Genomic DNA, 26,068 nt, shown 5'->3' with positions numbered 1-26,068 from the left:
AAACTCTTAACAAATTAGGTATAGAGGGAATATACCTCAGCATAATAAAGGCCATATACAGCAAGATCACGGCTAATGTCACACTCTATGGTGAAAGGTTGAAAGCCTTTCCTCTAAGATCAAGAACAGGACAAGGATGCCCACTCTCACCACTCCTATTCAACATAGTACTGGATGGAGATCCTAGTCAGAGCACTTAGACAAGAAAAAGAAATAAAAGTAATCCAAATTGGAAAGGAAGAAATAAAATTGTCTGTGCAATTAACAATAACATTCAAATAAGATGATCTTATGTATAAAAAAACCCTAAAGATGCCACAGGAAAAAAAAAAACCTGTTAGAAATAACAGATGAGGGGCTGGCCCCATGGCATAGCAGTTAAGTGAAGGCGCTCCGTTGCTGGCAGCCCAGGTTCAGATCCCGGGTGCGCACACAGGCACCGCTTGTCGGGCCATGGTGTGGTGGCATCCCATATAAAGTGGAGGAAGTTGGGCACAGGTGTTAGCCCAGGGCCAGTCTTCCTCAGCAAAAAGAGGAGGATTGACATGGGTGTTAGCTCAGGGCCGATCTTCCTCACAAAAAAAAAGAGAAATAGATGAATTCAGCAAAGTTGCAGGATACAAAATCAACATACAAAAATCAGTTGAGTTTCTAAACACTAACAACAAACTATCTGAAAAAGAAATAAAGAAAACAATCTCTTGTACATTAGCATCAAGAATAATAAAATATGTAAGAGTAAATTTAACCAAGAAGGTGAAAAGACACACATAAATGGTAAGATATCTCAAGTTCATGGATCAGAAGAATTAATATTGTTAAAATATCCATTCTACTGAAAGTGATCTATAGAGTCAATGTAATCTCTATCAAAATTCCAATGACATTTTTTTCACAGAAAAAGAAAAATAAATCCTAAAATTTGTATGGAACCACAAAGACCCTGAATAACCAAAGTGGTCTTGAGAAAGAAGGACAAAGCTGGAGGCACAGACACCAAGATCAATGAGACAGAATTGAGAACCCAGAAATAAACCCATGTGTATATGGTCAACTAATATGTAACAAGGCAGCCAAGAATACTCAATGGGGAGAAGATAATGTCTTCAGTAAATTAAGAGTTTTCCCTAGATGGGAAAATGGGATATTCTTCATGCAAAAGAATGAAATTGGACCCCTATCATATACCACCCACAAAAATTAACTTTAAATGAATTAAAGACTTAAATGTAAGACCTGTAACTGTAAAACTCCTAGAAGAAAACATAGGGAAAAGGCTCTTCGATCTTGTTCTTTGCAATAATTTTTTGAATATGACACCAAAGCACAAACAACAAAAACAAAAATCAAAAAGTGGGACTACATCAAACAAAGAAGTTTCTGCACACTAAAGAACCCATCAATAGAATGAAAAAGCAACTTAGGGAGTGGGAGAAAATATTTGCAAATCATATATCCGATAAGTGGTTAATATCCAAAATATACAAGGAACTCATACTACTCAATAGCAAAAATAATAGCATAATAATAATAATCTAATTAATAAGTGGGCAAAGGATCTGAATAAACATTTTTCAAAATGAGACATGTAAATGGCCAGCAGGTACATGAAAATGTGCTGACCATCACAAACCATCAGGAAAATGTAAATCAAAACCACAATTATGTATCTCTTTGCACATATTAGAATGGCTATTATCAAAAAGACAAGGAATAAGAAGTGTTGGCTAAGATGTGGAGAAAAGGGAACTCTTGTACTTTATTGGTGGGAATGTAAATTGACACAGCCAGTAGAGAAAACAGTGTGGAGGTTCCTCCAGAACTAAAAAACAGAACTAGTATATGATTCAACAATCCCACTTCTTGCAATATATCCAAAGGAAATGAAATCAATATCTCGAAGAGACATTTGCATATTTATGTTCATTGCATTTTTCACAATAGCTAAGATGTGGAAACTACCTAAGCGCCAGTTGACAGATGAATGGATAAAGAAAATGTGCTGTACATGTATACATATACATATATAATAAAATATTATTCAGCCTTAAAAAAGAAGGAAATCCTACCGTTTGTGACAAAATGGATGAACCTGGAGGACATTAATCTAAGTGAAATAAGTCAGAGAGAGAACTACAAATACTCTGTGATCTCACTTACTTGTAGAATCTAATAAAGCAGAACCCATAGAGACAGAGAGTAGATAGGTAGTTGCCAGGGGCTGGGGGCAGGGGAAATGGGAAGATGTTGGTTAAAGGGTACAAACTTCCAGTTATAAGATGGATATGTTCTGGGGATCTAATATACAGCATGGAGACTATAGTTAATGGTATTATATTGTGTCTTGGACAGTTGCTAAGAAATTAGATCTTAAAAGTTTTCACTACACTAAAAAAAAAAGGTAACGGTGACATGATGGATATATTAACTAATGTTATTGTGGTAATCATTTCACAATTATATGTCTATCAAATCATCATGTTGTACACCTTAAACTTACACAGAGTTATATGTCAACTGTATCCTAATAAATCTGGGATAAAATATCACCTGTTACATGTTGTTATCACACTAATTTGATAACTACCTCCTCCATTCCTACACATCACCCCTATTACAGCTTTTTGCCACTAAGGATAGTCCAAGAGGCTGAAATTTATTGCCTAAGTGAAGGGGATAGTGAATGCCACCTAAAACAAATAATTACGTAACTTTGATTATCAAATAAGAGATTTCCCTTAAGTCCATAGTAAAATGTTTTTTGAAGGGATAAAAAGTCAAGTTATGCACTCCAACATGCTAGAGCTTTAAAAAAATGATTGCAAAAGGGAATAAAAACATTGTGTAAACTCATGAAGAGGCAGTCTGGAGCAGAACTTAGTTATTTGATAGAATTAATAATTCTTTTTAGGAAAAGGTTTGAGCAACTTCTGAAAGACTCAATGAGTATAAGTTGCCCTCTGTTAAGCTGGATTTGCCCAGAAAGTGAAATTTCAGTCTTGTGAGGAGCCCGATAACCTTTAATCAGATGTTTCCTTTCTTATACCTCATCAAAAAGTGTTATCTAGTCACCTTTTTTTTCCCTATAAAAACTTCCCAACTGAAAGAAATGTTTGAATTAAATTTATTATAAATCTTGTCTCTTGCAGCAAACATAAAATAAAGCATTGACACACATACATAATCAATTGGGTGGTAGCAGGATACAGGATGAGTCAAAATTGCTTTCTTCCAACACTTATATGAAAATAATGTTCAAGCAGGAGGTGGAGTGACCCAGGAGAGGTAAGATCCAGGTTAAGGTACTGATTGGTTCTTAAGATGGAACTCAACACCATGGAGCAGGGAGATGCTAGAAATTTCAGACAGGTTGAGGGGAAAACAAGAAGCAGGAGAGCTGCATTCTTCCTTCCAGTTTGAAACTCTGAAGGCAATGCCACGCAGGGTGCTCTGTGCTAACACAGGAGCAGTACAGTTGTCAAGGTACTGTGGAAATCCACAAAGATGACCCAAAAGAGAACAAGACAAGGGAAAATTCCCTTGCTCTGGAAAGGGAGGCAGCCATCATCACTTGCCTTTGGCAGAGACTCAATGGCAGGCAGGAGAGAGGAAGGCTTTATAGTGAAAAGAGGGTAGGCTCCAGGTAGGCTCTGCTTGGAGTGTGTTGCCATGGGGAAGCTGGGAGCAGTCCAACTCCTTTTGCACATCTGAGTCATAGTTTTTGAATTTCTATCTACCACCCCACACACATTGTTTGAGATGAAATTATACGTATATGTTCAAATGAGTAATAAGCTACACAATATCAAAAATTGACAGTTCTACCATAGCAGAATGAGTGGCCAAAAAGTCACACAACTTGCAGCTTCTATTAGAACCATAAAGAATAAACATAGGATAAAATTTTAACATACATAGCTGGCAATCTGCACAGTGAACAAAAGTTCCATGCTTATTTACAATAAGTGTATCTCTAAAGACCAAGAGCAGGAATGGGGCAGAGTAAAGAGATTTGACAAATTCACTCCTTAGCTTGCCTCACAGCTGAACAGCTGAAGAGACTGAAGCCTTGTGAGATGAGAGTTCCTCTTACTTCGAGGAGGAATTTACTACCTTCCAACGACCAGCGTCTCCAAGAGCTGCCTGCTCCACTTTTTTCTTTGATACAAGTAGGAAATGCACTTATATTATAGTAATATGATAAGGTAATGGCATGTTGAAGAGTAAGTGTTTATGTTGTGAGATATTTCAGTCCAATAAAGTATAATTAGCTACACTGTGATTATTACTTTTTATTTGATCATTTATGTTTGTATGGGGTGGCCTTGTGTTGCCAGATACTTCCATTTTTTAAAAGAAGTCTAAAATCTAGATTTTTATATTAGAGCTTTACATTTTTAAATGTTTTCACTTTCCTTTAACTTTTTGATGGCCAAAAATTAAAAACAAACAATAACAAGAATGTAACCAAGCAAGGGCTACTTCTGCTCCCTGCAACACTAAAGCCAATCAATGGCAAGATGACTCGGTGGTTGAGAAAGGGATTTATTCGATTAGCCAGCAAAATCAGAAGATGGTGGGCTCATGTCCCAAAGACCATCTTAAACAAGCACAAAGTTCAAGCAGTTATATAGGGCTAGTGGGCAACGGAGGAGGAGCTCAGGTATGTTGACCATCTGGCATCAGTGACTGGAGGTCCCGCACCAGGTCTTTCTGTTGTCATCAATGATGGATGCCAGCATAGATGTTGTTCTCTGAGGAGACTGTCATATTCCTAAGAAACTCAAAAGAACAAAGTTGTCATCTATCACTACACATCAGTCAGGATTATGAATCTACAGAGCATGCATATTTCCCAGAGGGTAGCTTTTTATCACCTAGGTTACATGTAAGTTAAAACATATACAGCTGGGTGGGTTGGTTAGAGGTTATTCTCAGTTGCAATATGGCTTCCCTCACGTCAACCCTGCTTTAGGCCTATATCAAGAACACGTCTGCATGAGGTAACTAAGATACTAGTTTGTGACCTCATCTCATTTTAGGGTAAATTAATATTTTTGTTATTTTGAATAATAAACAAAAATATTTAAATTTAATTTCTAAAATTTTATTAAACTAAATTATTTTCTTATTTAAATTTTGAACTTGTTAAACCAATAGTTAACATCTATGGCCAACATGGCCAATCAATTTCTATCTTCAAAAAAAAAAACCTTATAATTCTAACTAGAGGGTTATCTGAGATTTTCTTTTTGTTGAAACATACCACGGATGCTGGAACGTACTGTTTACTTAACAGATGAGCCAACATTTTTTAAAACTCACCTAAAAATATACTCATATAACAATTTTATATTCTAGTGCTTTTTATTGTGCCTTGTATTTCCTCATATAAAAACTCCAAAATTTTAATCACTCAGATTATTAAAAAGGCAGTATCAAATTCATGTTTTCTTGAAAATATGCGTATAATACTTTATAATAAATATATAAATATTGTTCTATTTTATGCAAAATATAAAATGTGTATATAATTGGTTCAAAAAGCCACAGTAGGCTAGGTGGCTGTTTAAAAATCTATTTTACCTTATATTGAACTCAGTGCATTAAAAAATAATGGATATAAGTATATAAAAAATAACATGGGACCTGCCTCATTGATAGACAATATTGTGAGTTTCAATTCCATACAAATACAGTAAATCCCAATTAAAATTTTAAAAATATGTTTTAATTTACCTAATATTTAAGTTACTGTTTTCCTGATACAATTTGTCTGTTTAGAGGTTTTCGTTGAAGATTGCAATAAAAGAGCTTGATGTCTCCTGTTTTCTTTCCTTATCAGTCATTGTAAAATTTCAATAGTGTTTTTTAAATAACCCTTCACTAATAGATTCTAAAGTTCATCTGGAGAGTAATTACAAGGGAAGAGATAAGAACAGTCTGAAAAAGAATAAACTTTAAGTCACATACTTCTTAAAATATCATGTATTAAACACTACTCTAAAATTATAGGAATAAAAAATAAAGTAACACAAAAAAACACAACAAAATAGTCTGGTTGTGGGCATATTTAGAGAAATAGAAGGCTACAGAAGAAAGGGTAAGAAACACATTAATATATATAGGGGTATTTGGAAAATGATAAAATGCGGAATCTAGACTATTCAGTAAATGGCTAATGTATATTTAGAAAACAAAACCCACAAAAAAAATATACAATCAACAACAAAACAAAAAAGGATCACTACCCAATAACATACATGTATATTAATTCTGGAAGCAAATATAAAACCATAATACACGATTAGAGAAATATTCATATTTAAAGGTAATTTTCATAAAAAAGTGAAATCATGACTGTTGCATAGATGTAAAAATGAACATGCATTAAAAGATATTATTTAACTCAGGAACCAGGCAGACATTATAAATAGTTCAATGGAGAATTCAAAGAACAGAATTTTTGGCCACCAAAAAGTTAAAGAAAAGTGACAACATTTAAAAATAGGTCAAATATAAAAATCTAGATTTTAGACTTCTTTTAAAAAATGGAAGTATCTGGTAACAGAAGGCCAGCTATACAAACATATATTTGTGCAGAGTTGTAAGACAGCTCAAAAACCATGATGAGTTCGAGAATTGCATAATCCAAAAGTGTGTTGTATGTGGACAGTAGTTGTACAATAGCTCAACATGGATGACCTTGTATGCTCTAGACAATGCAGTGTTTTGTTGAAACACATTTTTTTCTAAGGTTTTCCCCTCATTCTATGGTAAACAATCTCAAAGAAAGATTATTTTTAGTTACAAAAGAAAGCTGTACTCATTAGATCGGTACTGATTATTTATATAGCTGTAACAAGAATGTAAATTTACCACATAACACTTTATAAGTTCGCTTTGCTGGAAGTTTCATAAGGAATTTCAGATAAAGATTTTTAAATTGTCTTAAGCTGTACTGAGGATAGGAAACCAAGCCAAGACACTCTCCACCAGGTTTTATCTGTAGTACCCATACAGTTAAGTGAATTCTCAAAGTCCCCAAAATCCCGTTTCCTGAGCCTGTCAGAAAGTGACCTTCCATACTCACCTATTAGGCTGAGAACCCTGTAAGCCCGTACCAAACCAGTTTTCTGGGAGATCTTTGTGAGCATTACTCTGTAAATTCAACCTCACTTCCTTAAAAGTCTCTGGTCATATCTGACTATGTGAGCATCATTCTCAAATATAACATTCCAAAAAAATCCTTGGTTGCAAAACAAATTTTTCCAATTACGTCCTAGTAGAAAAGGGAGCAGTTTCTCATTGAACCTATGCAAATAACTATATCGCTACGAAAAGTGAGACTTAAGAGTTTCTGAATTCTGAGGAGAGAGGGTCAGGCATGGAGCATATCATTTTAAAATGTTTTACTTTAGCTTATAAACTCAGAATTTACTAAATTGTTCTGGGGTAGGGATAGCTCAAGAAGAAAGAGGGCTTCCTAATACATCCAGAAAATAGAAAACGAAAGCGGTGTCAACAATATTCAAAACAAAATAGAAACTACACTCATCCCTCATCAGGTCATTCACTCCTATGTAATTTACCCTTGTTTCACTGAATCGTGAATGTGAAGTTTTGGCAAAATTTTAATACATTTTATTGCTTCTTTTCAGACTCATTGTAACTCAAGGCAAATAAAATTCCTTTGCGCAAAACTACAACCTTTTATATCCATTCGGGTTTTGTCCTTCACCTTCCTCTTTCTCATTCTGGAATGGCCAGACATTTTACCTTAGGACAAAACTACATGTTTTTCCCTTAATAAAAAATAACATATCTCTTTATCTTGTATACAAACTTGTAACTCTCTGCCACTATTGCTCCCAGTGGTCTCATTCATGTATACTCATTATAATTTTTAATCAAAGTAACTTCTATTTCACAAAGAAAACTACAGAATGGACATCGTGAACTCTCTAAGATACACCAGTATTTTAATGGACTAATAGAGCTCATGAATACATAAACACAAGTTTCTATAGCTACAACTATCCTTTAAACAACTAAAAGAAGCAAAAATGTTTATTAACAGACCTTCTCTGTCCTGTAGAAAATAATTTCTAAAGATAGACATTCTTTGCAATATAGAAAAATAAAAACCAAATGTATATACTTAAAATGTTGCTTAGTAATTAATATTTCAGTATTTTATCTTATCAATGACCTAAGTATCCAATGAATATCAATTAATTAACACAATTTAATATCAGTCCAAAGTACTGGTAGCTAAACTCTTGGACAGTATCTCCAAGATGACATTCTACAAGCAGAATTTATAGTGAAATTGTTAGTCAGAACAATGATTCAGTTTGGTTCAACACAAATTTACATGTTTCATAACCTTAAATATTAAGTAGAAGTAGTGCTAGTTCATTTGATCAGAAAATCTGTGTAAGTTTAGGAAGAAAATATGCAAATAGAATACAAATATATATACTTGTATTGTACTTAACACAGATAAATCAGAGACGACATTGATGTTTTTATCAAACTGAAAATATTAGTCTTGTTTGACAAAGACTTACCTGTGTTTTGTGAACTTCAATTCTAAAATATCTGAGTTTTTGTAAAAATACATTTTGTTTCTAGTGTAGTAAACATATTAGAAGTAAAATCTTCTTATTTTCTGAGAATGTCAGACATTTTCAATTTATAGAAACACATTTTCACAGTTACAGAAACATAAAAACTCACAGATTTAGATATGAAGTGGTATTCTCCTTCCTGTTGGGCCCAAATTCTTAATTGTTTTAAGATCCAAATAGAACAATGTGCAAACAAACAAAAACTAACAAACCAGATTCTTTGTTACCTCTCACCCAGCAGAGACAAGACCTCTCTGTACGTAAGCCATTAATCTGTTTCCAGAGACCAGCAAATAGTCAAACCTTAAAACCAAATTTTCAGTCAAAAAACAGACATATTTATGCAGAGTTAGAAAATAGCACAAAGGCAAGGAAACAGTATTTGATTCAGATAACCCAGAAGGAAGTGCTCTCTATAGAGAAGGAGTTGTTGGAAATTAGTTCAAAGGCAAAGAAAGGCTAGAATCAGATGACCTGAAGGAGTGTTCTCTCTACAGTGCATAGGTTTCTATTGAAAGGAAATTTATCTCTACTTTCTTAGTATGATCAAGGCTTTCTCAGGGTCATATAATTTAAAACTATAAAGAAATGTCAGAAAGCTTTTTCTGTCAAAATAAAATATATCAGAATAACCAAAGGCAACATAATTAAATTTGAAAAATTAGGATGTAATTAAATTTTATATATATGTATGTACATATATACACACACAGATATGTATATACATATATACACAGACAGATATGCATATACATCTACATATTCTAAATATAAGTATAGAATATTATATAAAGCATATAAGTATATGTAGGGTATATATAGCCATAACACTCGTACTATGAAAAATATTCATATTATAAAAAGTTGTACAATTAAATACAACAATCCAAAGAAATGAGCAAAAGCTGTGAGCAGGAAATTAATGGAAGACTAAATGCAAATTTGAAAAGCTGCCAAATGTCACTAATCATCAGGAAAAACAAAATTAAAGCACAAAAATAGTTATTTATTTTTTAGAATTTAAAATAATAATAAAATTCTCTAATATCCACATGTAATATCAGACTGATTCTTCTATTTGTAGGGAAGAATTCAACATCTCTCTTCAACCTTAAAATGTGCATACCCAGTTGCTAGAGCAAATATGCTTATAGGAAGGAAATACTTTCAAATTTTGTTCTTTTATATTTTTGTATTACCTTATTTAAAAAAAAATTGTATATATATGTATACATATATATACATATATAAATATGTATATACACATTAGATTGTTAAGATTTGTTTTACCCTGCATTCAGTCATCAATTTAAAAGGAGACTGCAGCCAAGAAGTTAAGAGAAGAATGAGACTTGGAAGGGCAGCAATGAAAGAATTAGGAAAGATCATCAAGTGTAAGGAAGTGTCATTAGAGACTAAGGCCATGATTATCCACACCCTCATATTCCCAATTACTATGTACAGGTGTGAAAGCTGGACAGGGAAGAAGGTTCACAGGAAAAAAATTGATTCATTTGAAATACAGTGTGAGGAGGATTGCTCTATGGATACCCTGTACTGCTGGAAAGATGAACCAGTGGGTCCTAGAGCAAATTAAGCCTGAACAACGGCTGGAGGAAAAACGATAATACTGAGGCTACCCTACTTTGGGCACATCAAGAGAAGGCAAGAGTCTTTGGAAAAGACAGTAATGCTGGGGAAAGTAGAAGGCAGCAGGAAAAGAGGAAGACCAAATATGAGATGGATTGACTCTGTAAAGGAAGCCATAGGCATGAGTCTACCGAAGCTGAATAGGGCTGTTGACAACAGGACATTGTGGACATCACTCATTCAAAGAGTCACCAGGAGTCCGAGCTGACTTGATGGCATGTAACAACAAACACAACTGGATACACATCCAGTGATGGATACTGGATGCATTTCATTTTGACATGAAACTACTAATACTAATAAGATAACTAACAGGTTGAAGGCATGTGGATTACTAACATTTGGTACAATCATCTCCAATTATGCAGCTTTTCTAAATGCAAGTCTTATTTATGCACCTTTCTGTTGTCCTTACGTAGAGCATTACTTGCATCATTGAGACTATAATCTGAATTTATGAAAAGGAGGGATTGCAGCTATTACTATATTGAATTTTCTTACTTGGAATTTTTAGATAATAAAATTTAATTAAAAATTTTAAAAATGCATTTATAATAAGAATTTATCTGACTATATTCCTTTTTTTCCTTCATTGAGAAGGATATTCAAGAGTTAGCTGAACCACCTTAAAAAATAAAAATGCTTCAGACAGCAAGTACTAGTGCTGAGATGTGTGAATATCTGAAATACACATCCTAAGGCTATTCACTATTTTCTAAGAATTTAAGAAAATTTGTAGAATTCCTATCCATGATAAGGCATTCCATTTACTTCATCAATTATGCCAGCAACAATGTACTACTTTTCTTAGTACAATAATCTTTTTTTGGCCTTTGCTGTCCTCTTCAAAGGAAAACAGATTTAAGTAGTCAGAATGTCATATTGCCCATGTTGTGAAGATGAGATTCAAGAAGTCCAGTGTTGAAGGGGAGGACTAGAGAGAATTGGCATATCTAGGACAATTGTAGCCGTAGGGACGTCAAGCTTACTCAGCAACCATGTTTCTTTCTAATCTTCACTGAATCTAAGGAAACTGGTGAAGATCTGGCATTCACCTCAGGGTCCAATGAATAAAGGGCAGAGATAAAGAATAAAAGAAACTGGTTAAGTGGAACTTTAAAGAGAAGCATAGATTTGGTAAAATCTGTTTCTGTCTGGTGTGTGCTTCTTGCATATCAGTGGAGGAACTCACAAATTCATGCCATGTTTGTTGAAGAGTGTTTGTGTTTTGGTACTGTTAGATAAAATTCAATTATTTCTTAGAACTGGAAAACCTGACCTTTTTTTTTTTTTTTTTTTTTTTTTTGAGGATGTGCAATAAAGCCACCATTATTGAGACTTCCAACCACAGCATAAAGGAAGTCATCCCTAAGGAACACTCTTTAATTTCAAAAGAAGCCTACCATTGAAATGTCATCCTTTTTGCAATAAACCATTGACAGGACCTGAAGTGATTTAAAATGACATTTAAAGAATAATTCAGGAAAAAATATTTTGGTTGGGTTTAACATATACATTTTAGTAAGATCATTAGAAATCTTCAAACAGGGATATTACAACTTAAAGCTTTAATTAGGTAGAGATATAAAATCAAAGCCAAGGTCATCTGCTCAAGTAATGCTGGGAAATAGTAACAGTTCTCATTTGGAAGAGTGATGGATACTCTGAAAAAGCAAAAATAGGGCAGAATATTTTGGTAGGAAAGGAAAGTGTTTCCCTGGGGGATAACTAAGGATGATATTTGAAAGTCATTCACTGCAAGCAATTCTTACCCTTCAAGATGGGGTATTTTATAAGAAAAGAAATCAACTTAGCATCTCCCAACCAGTGTTAAACCTCAATTCCTCCTACATGGGAAACCTCCACTGGTATAAAACCAAAAGCAAATTTTAATATGCCAGCTTTGAGTATTAAGCAACTCTACACCTAGCTGATAAAAAGAAACTCTCCAACTGAAACTGCTTAACATGTTCTCTCCCTGGCTTGTTCTCTCTCTTGTTTTTACTCAGTTTGGAATCAATTCTCTTTACTCATCTTGGGTATTATACTTCTTGTGTGTCCTGAAATCTCATTTTTTTTTTTTTTCCCAGCAAGCAAGTCTGATTCAGAAATCAAAAGGTCAATAACTTGAACAAACCTTTCTTTTTTTCCCCAATGCATTTTGACAATTTTATTATCTTTTTTCTTATCCAATATAAAACTATGTCTCTCATAACTGCTGTTGTGAAGTGTACAGCTGCTTGGTGAATCATGCCTGATGAAACTGGTTTTCAAGGGTCAATCCAAATAAATTAATATAACATTACTTATTCAGAAAGTAGAACAAAGGAATATGTGTGGTTCTCAATAACACCCTTCTATGTGAATAGCTAATAGCTGTAACATAGTGTTTTCTTCCTTTAGGATTATGTTGTTGTTTAGCAGATCAAACCAACACACACATTTTCAGAAACAAACTAGTAATCAATATGGTTTGAAGAAGGTAATAATGAACACATAAATGGTAAGATTAACCTATTTTTTTTGTTGTGTGTATATTCAAATGTTTATGCATGTGGCTATTTTTCAGATAATGGTAGATAAATATAATTTGCATATTTTTTCTCAAAAATATTTTTGTAGCTCAATATAAACGGACATTTCTGTATTCTCATGTCTCCCTTTAGTTAATTTCAACTACCCCTTATTGGAAAAGGTATTTGCTGCATCCCCAAATTTCCCAGCATCCTTTCATGTAGTTAGGGGCATGTGACTTGTTCTTGCCAATGGGCTTTGAGGATAAGTGACCAGTGTCACTTTGGGATCTCTGTATTTATGATTTTTGAGCACCTTTTCCATTCTCCCTTTTTCTGCTTTTGTGACAATGGAACATCTCTCTTGCAGACCATGCAGCTACAATGTAGTAACATTTCTATCAGATTGGGTCCCTGATTGATATGTGGATCAGATAGCCCACCAACCCACACTGTACATGTAACATGAGCACAAAATAAAACCCCAGTTTTGGGATTGATTTTTACCATCCACGTTCCTACCTATTCCAACTAATGTACCTCTTAAATCCAATAAATTAAGGATACTTATATCAAAATTACACTTTAACCCAAGCCCCATTCGTATGTCCTCTTCTGCCTAAGAAATTGTCCTATTTGAGGGATATTTTATCTTCGTATAAAAATCTTGCTTCTGCTACCCCTCCATACTATCTTCTATTTTGTATTTTATTATTATGACTAATTACTGAATTCTTCTCATTCTTGGAGGACATTGTGTTCTCATTCACAGTCCTCTCTTCCATTCTATTCATTAACAGCTTCTTTAGAATTCAACAAGATAGCCGTTTATTTCCTTAACCTCTTCATTTCTAGTAATTTTCATCTGCTTTCCACTTTAGCCTCATACTACCTTGAATACTAAAAATTGACATCACTTGATACATGTCTATCTCTAAAATGTTACTATGTCCGTTCTCATTTTATGTCCACCAAATTTTCTACTTCTCTTATCTCTTTAGTGTCCCTGTGATGGTCTTTAAGAATATCCAAATATTCTGTCCTTAGATTTATGTCATTTCCTTCTATTAGCAAGCTCCTCCTCTTTTAATTAATTTTCTATTCGGCTAAGATACCATGGTCAATCTCTTCAACATTCTTGGTCAATACCCTCAACATGTTTACCTAATTTATCTGCCTATATGCATGCACATGCACATGCGTGCATGTGTGCATGCACACACACATACACACACATGCATATATATATATATTAAATGTCCAACCCTGGATCAAGCTATTCACCTCTATACTTTAAAAACCAAATTGTTTATTGTCCCTGAAGTAATTCCATAATATTATGTGAATAGTGTTGCTAGAAATGTACATGGCTCAAATTTACCTGGTAAGCTCTGCTTCCTATGTTTTATAGTGGTTATTGATTAACCTGTCCACTTTCCTCAAATACAACAGAACACCACCATCTAGATACCTCATTTTGATAGACTATTACACTTTCTTCATCAATGAGAAAATAGAAGGTATGACATAAGATTTTTAAAAAATTGCTCCCCCAAGTGATTTTTAACTTAACTCCAATCCTAAGTCCTTTTCTTGATTCTTTTTCCTCATCACAATGAATGTGATGGTTCTCCTCCTGCAACAGGGAAATCAATCCCATACATCAGTGCCTTGAATCCCACACCTTCATTCTCCTTTGCAACTTCCCTCTATCAAATTATATCTTCTTTCACCTCTATTTTTATATTCTCCATTTCTATAGATATTTTTCCTTTCACTGCTTCAGCATACTGAACACTAAAATATCTTAATGAAAATATTTATATATCTGAGGATAATCATTGGTATCATCTCTGCTTCCGCTTGGTTTTGTTTTTTAAAAATTTTTTTCTTTTGATCTTTCTATTTTGAGTCATTACATTTCACTAGCTGTCTCAGGATTCTTGGCTGTCCATTTGTACCTATAAATAAAAAGACTAAGTTGATTTCGATAGGTGATGACTGGATCTCCCTGAACAATAAGACTGAATATAAACTAGATATATACAAGTGAAGAATCGTTTAATAGCAGCATAATAAAGCCTTATACCCAACAGGATCTCTAGCTCTCTCTGTATAAATTATATTTTAAAAATTTTGGTATGAGATCTATGCATTTAGTCTTGGGCCAGTGCTGCCCCTGTTGTATCCCTTTTGTAAACAATGGCTTGGGTATGATGAGATGGGCAGCGACTCGGCCTAGCCCTTCTGGGTGCACTGCTCATTACCATACTTCTATCCCACAGTCAGTCAAGTATTCCAGACCTTCTGCTCCAAGCTCAGAATCTATTCCTCCTTTCTGTTTTATCCTTCCATACTTCCTGCATCTTTTTCATTTTCCAACACATTTTACAAATTGATCTCAAAACTGTGGTTCCATTATCAGACTTAAACCATATAGTGTACTAATTTTCTGCATCCTTATCTCTGTATTACATTAAATATAGGAAAATAATTCTGGGCTATACTGGTAAGCTGGAAAAGGAACCAGAGGGTGTTACAGGTGAAGAAGAAACTTAATGCAGTCAGTGCAATGAGTGGAAGCTGAAGTCAAAATGCTTTCTCAGTCATCCCAACTGAAGTCAAGTTCTAGGAGAGCAATACTAGAGGTCTGATCTTCATAAAGGGAATTCATTGAAGGCTTAAAATATGGTGTAAAAAAAGGAGCTAAAAGTTAGTTACTTGCGTAAATCTTGAAAGCTGAAAGGAGTTCAAAGTCCACGCCATGGAACATGGAATCATCACTCACTAGCCCTCATGACCCAGCAAGACAGTCGACCATCAATCAGCTAAGACTATGCTGTGGATGGAGGGAAACAACGCCAATTTCTGAGGAGTCTAAACCACTTTTTAGAGTAAGATTCAAAGTTTCATGACTCCAAAAGGTGAAAGCCTAGAATTAACATAATAAATCAGGTGAACTGGCAACATCAAAAGAATACCAGCAAAAGTCAACCTTCATTATTTCCATCGAGATACTTTGATAACCTAGGGCATCAGTTTCCCACAAAGCTAAACTCCTAAACATGTGCTCATGATAAGTGTTAAAAATTATGCGTGGGAGCATCACCAAATCTGTTAACGACAGAGTTGTAAACTAAGAGGGTTACTGAATTAAATAAACTAAAACTGGGTTTAAAATAAGATGTCTAAAATGTGCAGAGAGTTAAAAAAGTAGTGCAAATAAAGACATAAGAACACAATAGTAGGATGAAAGGGCCTCTTTCAAAAAGAATCAAATAGAAATTCTATAAATGAAATATAGCAATAAATAAAGTCAACTCAATGAACAAGTTGAACTGTAGACAAGATGGATACAAAAAAGATAACTGGCGAATCGTAAGTTGGTTTTTTCATTCATTTAAAAATATTTTGAACACCTACTGTGTGTCAGGGCAGGAAAAGCTCTGCTCTCATGGTGATTGCACTCCACTGGGCAGAGATAGGAAATAAATAAGCAAATAACTATGTAATATATAATATACTGCCAAGTAGTGATGAGTGATATGAAGAAAAAGAAGTAAGGTACTAAGAAGGAGAATAATACCGGTAGAGAGAAACAGTCAAGTTAAGGTGGTCTTGGGAATCTCTCTGAGATGCAGTGTATAAGTATACATAAATGAAGTGATGGGTAAAGCAATAATGCAACGGTCCAAGAAAAGAACATTCCAGGTGGAAGAAGCGATAAGAGCAAAGGTCCTGAAGTATCAATAAACATGGCGTGTAGGAAGAACAAGAAAGCCCGGTAGCGTTAGTAAAGGAAAGAGCAGTATATAATTAATTGAAAAATTGGGGATTAATTTGTTTTCTAATCAAACAAGTAAAATTTTAAACATTGCCAGATCTTATCTTTTTTTGCATGAAAATTGTTCTCAAAATAATTTCTCTAATTACTCAGAGATATGTGTTCTTGCTTGGTTACAAACCAGATCATCCTTTTCAGTCTCCAGATGCATCCAGTATATTTTGCCCTGCCCTGCACTTCCAACTCTCCTTGAACCGACCCAGGGGACTCTCTCTGCTGCCACTGTGGAAGGTGCCCTTGATGATATCCTAGTGTCTGTGTAAAACGTGCTCAGGCTGTCAGACATTGCTCATTTTGTGCAGGCAGAGTGAAACAGCCCTCCTCCTGACATTTAAGCTGCAGTTTATTGCTCAGACTCCGAATCAACACTGTTAAAACAGAAAACCTCATGCCTCTCAACTTTGCTCCTCTAGCTAGTAACTCAAAACATTGAAACAGTTACAGCAGCACACACACACACACACACACACACGCACACACACACCCTTAGCCCCCAAAGCAAATAATTGTCTTTCAGCAGAGTATAATCTTTCTTCACACAAAGTCAAGAACATAAACTGCACCCTGGAAAATCAACCCAACAGATTTTCTCAATTTTACACAAATGACATAAATAACCAATCCAGACATATATAATCAAATTTTAACAAAAGGCTGATACTTTATCATTTCTTTAAAGAAAAGTGTGCCCAAAGGTGAACTGAAGTGTCCACAACTGCTGCTAGATAAATTCCTGCAGCAAAATTGGATGACAACCTGGCTCCCATTTCTCATAATTTCAGGCATTAAAATTAGAAAAAATTTTAGATTCCAAACTAAGTCAAGACATAATTTCACCGAACTTATCCTATTCTTTTATGTGTGTGTGTGTGTGTGTGTATGTGTCTTACTTAATCCAGTGCCTAGCACAATGCAGGGATTCAGTGAATATTAATTGTTTAAATGGAAGGAAGCAAAAAATACTGACTGTAAGTTTGCTCTCTCATTAAGAATTGTATCACTGGAGGTGAAGTCCAAGTTTTTAAGATTACCAAAAGAGCGTCTTAGCTTAATATCTACAGATAGTTCTTTAAAGATTTTCACTTTGTATCACGCAATGATGCTTTGATAGAGATTTGTTATTTATCCACATTTGCAAAGTGACTTCAAGTGGAGGAGGATGTCAGCTTTCTTCTAGAGATGAGATTTTTCAGGTTAAAGTCACTCGCTTTGGAATCATTCCAAGTGCAAATGTGCCATGTGAAAAATTTGTAAGTACATTACACTAAATTTTTATAAGGATCTAAGCTTAAATGTTTTTTATCTCCCATTTCAGAGCCTTTGTCATTTGTTGCTCTGTTGACAGTAGATTAGCTGGTTTTAAAAGATATTTCTCCTTAAATCTCAAGATTTTCTTCATTAATCTTCCCCACATACTCAAAACACTTTTTAATAGCCCTCTCCTGCTTAGTTGCATGGAATCAGGTGTAATGTCTAGTTTCAATCATCATGGCCTTCTTCCTCTGTATATAGCTATCTCAGATATGGAACAATATTTGTTTTAGTTTGAATCACCAAAACTATCAAAGTCAGCACTCAGTTCCCAGTCATCCTTAAAAAATCTGTACACAAGCAAAATTTACTTTGAAATATTGTATTTGGGTTCTTTTTTTAATGGGAAATTTAAAATATGATAAATTGTCATTGAAATATAACATATTTATACACGAATACAGGAATGTGTTTATTCAACTTATTTTTGCTCCTCTATAAGCTCTGGGCCCAGAAAGCAATCTTGTCAGAGATACTGACTTGTTTCTTTAAACGTCGTATGGATACACCAGTAAGGAGCTATGCATGGGACTCAGCCATCTCTTTTTCTCCCTAGTCCATTTGGTAGAAAATTTTGCAGATTTTTCATTTGAAATATTGGTTTATTCTCAGGCTTTCTTGGTTGCATTTTAAACAATATTTAGTTTATCTTTTTTCTCTTAGTTCACTACCACCTTCCATCTTATCTAATTAATAAGGACCTGAATTTTTTCCTGTTCTTCAACTCCCAAAAGGGTGATTGTGTCAGGGTGAAATCCTAGAGTGAACACGCAGACACTTTCTCTCATCCGCACTCTCCACTTATATTTCTACATGCTGCTTCATATTAAAGATATTTCATGAGTTGTAGATATTTTCAATCAGTATATGAACTCAAGATTGGAAATAGCAATTTACTCACCTTTGCTTTTCCCACAGGGTCAATCTTGAAAATGATTAGCACCCACTGAATATTGTGGAATTGAATTGGATCTTCGTTCTTAAGTCTCAAGACTCCAAGCGTCTGCTGAGCACCAGGAGCTGTCATTGCAGATTCAGAAAGATGGAGGAGGGTTAACAGATGTTTTTGTAACCAAACTCAGTGGGTTCAACTCTTGGTGGGTGTGGAGCCGAAAAGCACAACCAAGGCAGAAGTAGGTGAAGAAAAGTTTTATTGCTTGCACAAGCAATGGAGAACACTGAGGATATTTCCCAAAAGCAGTGTCTCTCTGAGCTCAGTGATGGTGTAGACTTGATACATAAGAGAGAAGAGGATAACAGGTTTATTTGTAACAACTGTGTAACAACTGTGCTCATTCAGGGTGCATGCATAGCAGGTAAACATGCTAATACATACATGGCATGATGTGAAAATAGCTGCTTGGGCCATGTCAGAGGAGCAGAATTTAAGATGCTAATGAGTTTAAGGTAACTTTAGGATGCTTGGAGCTGGAACATTTTGCAGGAGTCTTGCTGCAAACGTGTAAGTTTTTTTGCAAGATAGCAACATCTGCAAAACAAGGACATCAATTTCTGCAAAGCAGAACACTTAGTTTCTTCCTGTCTGAAAAACATTGGATAGACCATGTTAGTTATTGATCAGATCCTTAGTAACCCTTTCTTTGCCTGGTTCCCTGGTAACATTTTCACTCTTTTGAGTGTCTGAAGCCATAGATTTCAGTTAAAGGAATCTAAGTATCATAGAAGCTGAGTCGAAAGTGAATTCAGAGGGTATTTAATAATAACAATAATTTTTAAGGGCAGCTAAAATACACTGAGCACTTACTTTGTAAAAGGCAACTGGTGTAGTGTGGATTGCTTTTGTGTTCTTCTGTTGTTGCTGAAGTCAGTATTACTTTAGTCTATAAGCTGAACTTAGAGTTCAAGCATTATATCTCTTTCCACTGCTTTGCTTTTTCTAGTGCTCTGAATAGTGAGATTTATTCCCAATCGTATTCTCTGGCTAAACTGACCCAGCTGCTCCCTGGGAACAAATAGGGTCACTTCTCTTACACAAAACGTGTCCTCTGCCTTACATCTTTCTTCTTACAAATTAAGTAGTAAATAATACAAAGCACATTGAACTGCTATTTTTTAAAGGAAGGTCAGCTTATACGTTAAAAATTGTTCTCTAATAATGGATTTTCATGATTACACCACATAATGATTTATATTTATATAATTAATATTAGCAAGTATTGACTTTTCAATACTGGAAATCAATTATATACATATTAATGAATAGCATGAATCAACAAACATTTATTTAGAGTCTTAGGAAAAACTTTCTAAATTATAAACCATAATTGAAGAAACCATTTTAAATGTATTTAATTTTTCTAATTTATTAGTCCAGAGGTGCACCTATCCACTCCACGAATATAAACTTAAAGTATTTCTATCATAGAGTTAAAATAAGTTATGTTTTTATCTTCTGATATCACTGATATTAAACAGTTTTAGAAAATTACAAGGCATTTAGGAGAAATAAATCATATATGTCCTGCAGTGTGTTCCTAAAAGATAATTCATCTCTAGGAGTACCTGTGCCACACCTTGCAGTTCCTGGCTATAACATGATCCATGAACATTAAATATGAAAAGCTTAATACTCTCTATATATCTTTATGAAAATAAGACAGGATTTACTCTGCAGTAGTGTGGTACTTAAAAGACTACTTTTCTCTCTAATGATTGCAGGGACATTTGAGCAAAATGTTGAATTTTGTATTTCTGCCAATGTTACATAGGCAGCATTGTAATAAGCCAAATGAATGGATTTTTGCCAAAGACCATAAAATGCCAGGCTTAAAGCCTATAGGCACAATTGTTTGTGATAAATCATTTTCCATTTTAAGAAAGACACCAAGTGAGTAAATTTAGGATTTTCTGAGTGTAAACTTGGCATGGTTAAATGAGTTGTTCCCATTGATCAAAGAACCATAATTCTGCTCCATAGCTAAGGTGCTATATTAGTGAATCAACTTGAAAACCAAAGCAAGTACTAAGCATGCTCTCTGACACCCATTACATGTCCTGGATTGCCTTTGTATCCTTCATAGGGATTCATTTTCATCTGCAAAGTGAAGATTGCTCTGAAATTTAATCTCAAAAACTGCTTTCTTCAAAGATGTAGTACACAAGAAAGAACATAGTTTTTGGAGTTGAGGTAAAACCCTGAGTCTGCCACTGAATAGTGATATGGCTTTGTGTAATTCATTAAATTTTTTAGCGGTACAACAGGAAAGAATTAATTTACAAGGTGTTATAGTAAAAATACTATAAAGAACATAAAAGAACCTAGTATAATGCTTTTCACAGTCTAGTTTCTCATTAATTGGCACCTGTTGAATCCTTTGCATTTTCTTTTCTATCTTAATTAAATACTAGGTTACATCTGTTAATTTTCATTTCTTTTGCTCTTAATTTAAGGTAGTATTTGTAGTTAAAGTGAAATTTGGCTTCCTCTACTTTTTTCTCTAAGTTTTGTTATGAAAACATGGTTTTGTAATTTAGTTATTCTGGATCTAGATGTATTTGTCTTTTCACCATATTAATGTGTCATTAGTGTCTAATTCTTCTAGGCTGATATCATTAATTTTATTTTAACAACAGAGACATCACTGTGAGATATTAAAGGATGAACTCAAGCCTTATAAAGAAGTCTTCTTGATGGTAGATTCAACACTAATGCTCTGAACTTGACATCTATAATCTCTATTTAAGGCCTCAATAAAGTTTGAGTTTTACAATGGGGAAAAACCAATAACTTTGTTTTAAGCAAAAAGACAGTGTTTCTTATTTGTTTGTTTTACTTTTTGGACTAATTTATAGCTCCATTCTCTTTGACTAGTATAGCTATTTCATCAAACTGTTTATTGTTTCTAAGGATTATCAAGAGTCAAATAGTATTTTTAGATTGTATAGAAGGATAAATGCTGAAGTTTTAAGATAAATGAATCTTTATTGTTTATCATTTTATTCTTTATGCCTTTTAAAAAATGTATTTGAATTTCTGTGCTTGAATTTTAGAGTTCAAATTCTTTATATAGGGTTCGCCAGATCACATTTTCTAATGAGAATTTTTACAATACTGTGTTTAATTTTTTTAACCCAGAGGTATAAAAAGTATAGCTTATATTTTCAAAGCCTTTTTCTACTGAGTATAGCTGATTCACTATATTGTTCAACTACTCAAGTACAGGATGGGAATAGCATCTTACAACCCCCTCAAGAAAGACTAATACTGTTGGGTCAGTCGGAATGTCTCACTAATGTCAGCTTCAGGAAGTAGAGGTTTAATTTTCTCACGTAACGAGAAGCATGTGGGTTGGCCAACTACGCCATTGGTTCTGTGGCTCCCGGATGTCCATGTCTCATTTCTCTGATTCCTTTGGCTTTTCTTTCATGGTGTGGCCAGCTGCTATGGCTCTGGTCACCATGTTTATGTCTAAACATGGTAGTGCCAAGAGTCTCCTGCCTTTATCTCACTTGCAGATCTGTGTCATAAGTAACTGCCATCTGCAAGAGAGGCAGGATAAGGAAATACTTAGCATTTACCACCTCTATAGAAAGAGCAGGCAAGGGAGTAAGTGGTTGGGATTGTGTTTAGGGTGAGCATGCAGTGCCCACAACAGCTGGTGGGTAAAACTGCTCACACTAGAGATTTTCAAAGGGAAAAGATAGTGAAATAATTGCTTTTCTTATTCCCAAATGAGGAGAAGTCATGTATGAATAAAGATCTAGTTTGTGAGAGGGAAGAGATATCAAGACAATGGCAATAGTTCAAGAAAGAATTTGAAAATTAATATCTATAAACACATGCTTTAGTTAGTCATGAAGGGTTCAAAGTTTGCCTGTGAGGTGTTTAAGCATCAACACCTTGCTATTATGACTTAGGTAGAAATACAATATTAAATTCCATATTATTATTATTATTATTATATACTTATTTGATATATATATTAAGGAAGAGTATAAGTCAAATAGTAGCTTTAGTAGAAATAGATTACCTTTATGATGATGAATAAAAGAAAAGTAGACATCTCAGACAAATGCAAATATTTATAGCAAAATGTGCTGAATTTTAGGGTCAATGTCTTAAAATTCTTAACACAACAAAGATAGTCATAAATTACAAAGCATAGCTTTATTTTAGTTTATTAAATTTATTTTAATTTTAGACAAAGATTTCTGTGTTTCATACTGACAAAACCACTGTTGAATTGTAGATTATAAACAAAAAGGGAAAAAAAATCTTCTCGATTACACCTGAGGAAAAAATACGTAATAAATAAGTTCAAACATTTTAAATATTTTTGAAGAAAGCTTAAAACTTTTCTCAAGAGATATAAATAATATTTTACTCAATGGAGAGATAATTATTAAGGGGAAAATAATTAAATAAATACCAGTTCTCTAAGATAGATTAAACATTTAATAATTTTAATCAAAACACACAGTGTTTTTGAAACTTAACTATGGTTCTAGAGTTTTCTGAAAAATAAAATAATGATACTGTCAAAGATATCTTGCAAAGGAAGAATAGTGAAGCCATTTTTTATGAGATGTTGTATTTGTAGTTGATGTTTCAAAACATCAGTAATTTGAACAGCATTGCAAATAGACAGATCAATATAAGAGAAAGTCCTAAAACAAATTCATGTATACATATTATAATTTCATATATGGTAAATGTGGCATATAAATTAGTTATAATGGGACTAATTATTTAATAAATAATGTAACCAATGGGAAAATTTGGGGGAAGTAATAAGTAAAATGTCCTTCTCACACTTATTCATATGGGTTAAGAACTAAACATTCAAAATAAAGCAGTAGGTTTCTTGTTCCTGTCAAAATGGAGAAAGCTTGCTGCAGGCTATCTCCTCCATTGAATTATTGCAATGAAAAAGCCTGGACAAAATACAAAAAATAAAAACAAAACAAATTAAAATACCCCAAAAAGGTAAAGACACAAAAAATAAATAAATAATAGGCAGATTTCGTGAAGGAAGAGGAGGATCAATCTTTAAGAACAACCAATATGGCGGCAGGAGTGAATGGGTTTTCCTCCTTTATCTCCTGGCTTTGACCCAAGGGCAGGCCAAATTGCAGAACTGCATAGTGAGCACAGTCAGTAAAACTTCTAGGGGAACACTAAATTTCTGTCCAGAGGATGGCGAGCAGGCCCTTCCCCAAGGACAGATTTTTTGAAGAACTACACTGCAGCAGTACAGCAGTAAAATGGACGCATAAAACTGTAGGATAAAAATGAAACAAAGCAAAATTCTACCCCTTAGGATAGAAAAATTGGGAAAAGTCCCTCCTATTGTTTGAAGAACGTGAAGAGATTCTCCAATTTTTTTTTCTTTCTTTTCTCACTGCTTTGTCCCAAGTTCAGGCCCGATCACACAGAACTATTCAACAGTGTGGGAAGACAACTCAGAGAGAACTCCATATTTATGAACAGGTAAAGATGCTCTGGTGAGTGTCGGAGAAATCCTTGAGAGGAGAGACGGGCAGGAGAATCTAATTCTGATATGAGTTGGCACTGTGTCCCACGTGCACATCCAAACTGCACATGTGTGGAACATATGCAAAGCAGGGAATAGGCTTTTAGAAGTCAATTGTGATACTTACTCCAGTCCAACTTGCAGACAAATGACCCAAAGCACATAGCAAAAGTTTTGAAAATTGAACTAACAATGGAAACACCACTCACAGAAGGCAAATTTTATGAGGACAAATGTACTTAGAATAATTTCATTCAAAATTATCATCAGCCACATAGAGATCAATAGAGTTTAGCAAAAATGTAAGTTACAGGTTTTTATTTTAGAGACAAAATTACCATTTCTAAACGTTTTATACTTTGTAAATGATATTTGCTTTATTTTTATCTTGAAATACATACATGGTAAATAAAATTTGCAATAGTTCTACATTTTAGTTAATATAAAAAGGAAATGATTTTGTCATTCCTAAACTAAAGTTTGAGCCATAAGCTGAAGGCATTCCTTATTGAGCTCTTAATTTGAAAAAGTTACTGATTTTAAGTCAGCCTCCCCTTCCCGAAGGTTCTAAAGATAAAATTGTACAGAGGAAGATACTGCTTTGAACATTTTAATGTATTCAAAATCATAAAAAAAGACCTCATTTCTGGTAATACAGACTAGGTCATTTCGACTAATCATCACTCTGAAAATAGCTAATAGAATTCTTAAAAACATCAAAAATTTGAAAAAAATCATAATAAACTAGGCCAGATTACAAAGGGATAAAAAAGAAAATATATCCTGATGGAGTTAGATTTATACCAGAAATGCAAATGATCAATTAATATATTCTACTACATTAGTAGATTAAATGAAAAATATCTAGTAATTCTCTCAACCAATACAAAAAAAAAATCAGTGTGGAAAAAGTCAAATTTAAAAGAAAATATTCTATCAAACTAAGAGTAGATGTTCTTAAATAAATGTAAAAAATATATAAGAAAAAACAAGGCTGTCCATGTGATAGACTTCATATCTTTTCTTTTCTACATTGTATCAAAGGTTCTAGCCAGCTCAGTAAACTGAGAGAGACAGAAAGAGAGAAAGAGAGAATTAGAAAAAGGAAACAAATCTGTTATTACTTGCAGATGATATAATTGCATACAGATTAATTAATGGAATTGGAAGGGTTGCTGTACGCCAAAAAAAAAAAAAAAAAAAAGGCATTATCAATACATCCCTATATTCCAAAGTTTGGCAAATATTTTCTCTCAATGACCAAACAGTAAATATTTTAGGTTTTGCAATCAATGAGGTGTCTCCCAAAACTACTCAACTCAGTCATTGTAGCACAAGGGTAGTATTGACAAGAGATAAGCAACTGAGCTTGACTGTGTTCTACTGAAACTTTATTTACAAAAAAAGGCAAAGAGCCAGATTCGGCCATAGGTTATAATCTGCAGACTCTGATATATACTCAGAACAAACTGATAAAATTCAAATTAAGAAAGATGCCAGTTAGATAAGGAGAAGTATTATTACATAGAAATATTTTTGAAAGTTGCAAAGCATTCTATGGGGAAAATATAAAATTCTATTAAAATATAATAGAGAAGGTAAGTAAATGGAGGATATTACCAT

The 26,068-nt window shown here is 33.9% G+C and overlaps 1 long non-coding RNA gene across 1 annotated transcript in view; it reads right to left on the bottom strand.

The window, feature by feature from the left end:
• LOC147915331 (uncharacterized) overlaps positions 1-26,068 on the bottom strand; it is an 82,207-nt gene that overhangs the window by 14,085 nt on the left and 42,054 nt on the right. The window contains exon 2 of the long non-coding RNA XR_015554232.1: positions 18,853-18,971. This is a non-coding gene — a long non-coding RNA (uncharacterized LOC147915331). The remainder of the gene's footprint in view (positions 1-18,852; positions 18,972-26,068) is intronic.

Source organism: Ceratotherium simum, chromosome 14 (genome assembly GCF_057802395.1).
Source record: "Ceratotherium simum simum isolate JZ-2026a chromosome 14, ASM5780239v1, whole genome shotgun sequence".
Classification (NCBI taxonomy): domain Eukaryota; kingdom Metazoa; phylum Chordata; class Mammalia; order Perissodactyla; family Rhinocerotidae; genus Ceratotherium; species Ceratotherium simum.
Note: the sequence above shows the minus strand (reverse complement) of the source record. Positions and strands in the feature narration are given on the sequence as shown.